At 47.5% G+C, this 4379-nt stretch overlaps 1 long non-coding RNA gene across 1 annotated transcript in view; it reads right to left on the bottom strand.

Moving 5' to 3' along the window:
- The window catches only part of LOC112236214, an 85898-nt gene extending 82316 nt beyond the window's left edge, over nucleotides 1-3582 (bottom strand). Inside the window, exon 1 of the long non-coding RNA XR_006082006.1 lies at nucleotides 2906-3582. This is a non-coding gene — a long non-coding RNA (uncharacterized LOC112236214). The remainder of the gene's footprint in view (nucleotides 1-2905) is intronic.
- Nucleotides 3583-4379: the final 797 nt, after the last annotated feature.

The following is a 4379-nucleotide window of genomic DNA, read 5'->3' as shown; positions in this document are numbered from 1 at the left end:
CAAGACAACAGTTACAACAGTTGATTTGATTTGATTTGATACGTGGAACCTTTTTCATCCAAGATGGTTCTCCGGAACATTCTCTAAAAGCAGAAAAAGCTAAAAAAACATGTATAGTTCTAGGTAGAACCAGCTGAGCCATGCAGCTCAGCTGACCTAGCCAGGCTGTGGCTTATGGTTAGTGGGTATATCTCTCCTCTCCACCTGAAAATAGTGCTGTATCCCACCAAGCTTTATTTTCTAACCCTAGGAGGTCAAAAAAGAAACAAGATGAAAAGCTTCAACATCAGTTTCCAGTTTGACAGCAATTAGCTGGGTAAACAGACATCTAGAGGTACAGCCTGTGTTGAGGAAAGGTCAGGATAAACAGACATCTAGAGGTACAGCCTGTGTTGAGGAAAGGCCAGGGTAAACAGACATCTAGAGGTACAGCCTGTGTTGAGGAAAGGTCAGGATAAACAGACATCTAGAGGTACAGCCTGTGTTGAGGAAAGGTCAGGGTAAACAGACATCTAGAGGTACAGCCTGTGTTGAGGAAAGGTCAGGATAAACAGACATCTAGAGGTACAGCCTGTGTTGAGGAAAGGTCAGGGTAAACAGACATCTAGAGGTACAGCCTGTGTTGAGGAAAGGTCAGGGTAAACAGACATCTAGAGGTACAGCCTGTGTTGAGGAAAGGTCAGGGTAAACAGACATCTAGAGGTACAGCCTGTGTTGAGGAAAGGTCAGGATAAACAGACATCTAGAGGTACAGCCTGTGTTGAGGAAAGGCCTGGGTAAACAGACATCTAGAGGTACAGCCTGTGTTGAGGAAAGGTCAGGATAAACAGACATCTAGAGGTACAGCCTGTGTTGAGGAAAGGTCAGGGTAAACAGACATCTAGAGGTACAGCCTGTGTTGAGGAAAGGTCAGGGTAAACAGACATCTAGAGGTACAGCCTGTGTTGAGGAAAGGTCAGGATAAACAGACATCTAGAGGTACAGCCTGTGTTGAGGAAAGGTCAGGATAAACAGACATCTAGAGGTACAGCCTGTGTTGAGGAAAGGTCAGGATAAACAGACATCTAGAGGTACAGCCTGTGTTGAGGAAAGGTCAGGATAAACAGACATCTAGAGGTACAGCCTGTGTTGAGGAAAGGTCAGGATAAACAGACATCTAGAGGTACAGCCTGTGTTGAGGAAAGGTCAGGGTAAACAGACATCTAGAGGTACAGCCTGTGTTGAGGAAAGGTCAGGATAAACAGACATCTAGAGGTACAGCCTGTGTTGAGGAAAGGTCAGGGTAAACAGACATCTAGAGGTACAGCCTGTGTTGAGGAAAGGTCAGGATAAACAGACATCTAGAGGTACAGCCTGTGTTGAGGAAAGGTCAGGATAAACAGACATCTAGAGGTACAGCCTGTGTTGAGGAAAGGTCAGGATAAACAGACATCTAGAGGTACAGCCTGTGTTGAGGAAAGGTCAGGGTAAACAGACATCTAGAGGTACAGCCTGTGTTGAGGAAAGGTCAGGGTAAACAGACATCTAGAGGTACAGCCTGTGTTGAGGAAAGGTCTGGGTAAACAGACATCTAGAGGTACAGCCTGTGTTGAGGAAAGGTCAGGATAAACAGACATCTAGAGGTACAGCCTGTGTTGAGGAAAGGTCAGGATAAACAGACATCTAGAGGTACAGCCTGTGTTGAGGAAAGGTCAGGGTAAACAGACATCTAGAGGTACAGCCTGTGTTGAGGAAAGGTCAGGGTAAACAGACATCTAGAGGTACAGCCTGTGTTGAGGAAAGGTCAGGGTAAACAGACATCTAGAGGTACAGCCTGTGTTGAGGAAAGGTCAGGATAAACAGACATCTAGAGGTACAGCCTGTGTTGAGGAAAGGTCAGGGTAAACAGACATCTAGAGGTACAGCCTGTGTTGAGGAAAGGTCAGGATAAACAGACATCTAGAGGTACAGCCTGTGTTGATGAAAGGCCTGGGTAAACAGACATCTAGAGGTACAGCCTGTGTTGAGGAAAGGTCAGGGTAAACAGACATCTAGAGGTACAGCCTGTGTTGAGGAAAGGCCTGGGTAAACAGACATCTAGAGGTACAGCCTGTGTTGAGGAAAGGTCAGAGTAAACAGACATCTAGAGGTACAGCCTGTGTTGAGGAAAGGTCAGGGTAAACAGACATCTAGAGGTACAGCCTGTGTTGAGGAAAGGCCTGGGTAAACAGACATCTAGAGGTACAGCCTGTGTTGAGGAAAGGCCTGGGTAAAGGATTAACAAAGGGAAAAGTGGGGTGTACAATGAGGGTGTGTCTGTGTACATGTGACTGTGTACGTGCATACACAGAAGTGCACACACATATACACACAGCTGTCCTTTTTCCAAACTCATCTGAACTGGATCAGCCTGTTTAGGCACCACGGAACCCAACCTATCTCTCTCTGTGTGCTCTACTTGTGTGTCATAACAAGACAGAGCACGCTCACTGTAAGGGGGAGGGGTGGATTAACTTGATTTAGAATTCCTTCCCCTTAATGTGGCAATTACAGCGTCCCCTCTCCCCCCTCCGCTGCAGCAGCACAGCACGAGGCCTGTTCCAAGCACACCCAATATTTGTTTTGTACACAGGAACGCATTTCTTCATTCCTCTCCCTCCAAGTCCCCAAACTTCATAGAGAGAGAGAGAAAGAGAGAGAGAGAAGGAATGAGAGAGAGAGAAAGAGAGAGACAGAGAGAGAGGAAAGGAAGGAATGAGAGAGAGAGAGAGAGAGAAGGAATGAGAGAGAGAGAGAGTAGGAATGAGAGAGAGAAAGAGAGAGGACCTGATACTCATTCCACACAGGGAGAGAAGTTTAGAACCCCACTCAGAGGATGTAGATAACAAGTCAAAAACACAATGTGGATTGCTTAGCTGTACATTACCTGACTAGTGTCACTCCATTCCTGTTGTTGTAACTTTCCCAAACCAGTCACCTTACTACCACGACTAGTTGATAATGACCAGTCTTATGTTTCAACTCCTACTTTAACTGTTCAGCACCAGTTCTCCTTTCTCAATGACATATTCTCCTCTGTGTAAAACACACTGTTATACGTCCTGGAAATCTAAACCCAACCATGTAAAGCAACTTCATGTACAGAGTCATTTACTAAATAAACTTGATAAGCAGATCAAATGGAGATTGGTGATGCTGCTGTGCCACTCTGGGCGGTCAGGTCAAACTGCAATAACAAACCCAATGCCCCCATGACAATGCAGCCGTGACGTCAAACCCCTGATCTAAACCAGTCTGTAACAAAGTGAGGAGGATTTTTACACAATTTCTCAAGAGTACTACTGTGGCAAACCCCCTCCTCCTCCAAGCTGTGACACTTCTTCTGTGAGTTGAATTAACCTCAGAAACCTTGTTTCTTTCCCTGGCCTTTCATTGGCTGAAGAGCTAAGTCGCGACCCCCTTTTCACCTCATTCTCACACATTCCATGCTTCCAAAATAGCCCAGTTTCAATCAACTAAGCGGCTTAATTGACTGCTCTATATGCAAGAGATTTACATACGCAGGGGATGGAGGGTGGAGGATGGAGGGTGGAGGATGGAGGATGGAGGGTGGAGGATGGAGGGTGGAGGGTGGAGGGTGGAGGATGGGGTGTGGAGGATGGGGGTGGAGGATGGAGGGTGGAGGATGGAGGATGGAGGATGGAGGTGGAGGGTGGAGGATGGAGGAGGGTGGAGGGTGGAGGGTGGAGGATGGAGGGTGGAGGGTGGGGTGTGGAGGATGGAGGGTGGAGGATGGAGGGTGGAGAATGGAGGGTGGAGGATGGAGGATGGAGGGTGGAGGATGGGGGTGGAGGGTGGGGTGTGGAGGGTGGAGGGTGGAGGATGGAGGGTGGAGGATGGAGGGTGGAGGATGGAGGGTCGGGTGTGGAGGATGGGGTGTGGAGGATGGAGGGTGGAGGATGGAGGATGGGGTGTGGAGGATGGAGGGTGGAGGAAGTAAACCCATGGAAGAAAAGAACTAAACAGTGAATAGGTGGCAGGACACTAAAGGGTGTTACATCTCTGTTATCTGTGCTAAAAACAGTCTGTCTGATGTGTGGATGAGAATGAGAAAGGCCTTTGTGAGGGCTCCAAAACAAATGTGAGTTATCTTCAGGCACTGTCAGGGGCACCTCTCCCTGGGATGGAGCAGAGGAAGGACCCCGTGGTGAGGAGTCAGGACATCCTGCTCCTCCTCCTGTGGCTGGGACTGACTGCATGGGACAGGGACTCTCAGAGGACACCTGCAGTATAAAGCCTCGTTATTGTTCTTTTATTGTTGCTCTTCGATTTTTTAAAAACTTTACTTTATTTAGTCAATCTTTTCTTAACTCTATTTTCTTCAAACTGCATTGTTGGTT

Source organism: Oncorhynchus tshawytscha, unplaced genomic scaffold, assembly GCF_018296145.1.
Source record: "Oncorhynchus tshawytscha isolate Ot180627B unplaced genomic scaffold, Otsh_v2.0 Un_contig_9547_pilon_pilon, whole genome shotgun sequence".
Classification (NCBI taxonomy): Eukaryota; Metazoa; Chordata; class Actinopteri; order Salmoniformes; family Salmonidae; genus Oncorhynchus; species Oncorhynchus tshawytscha.
Note: the sequence above shows the minus strand (reverse complement) of the source record. Positions and strands in the feature narration are given on the sequence as shown.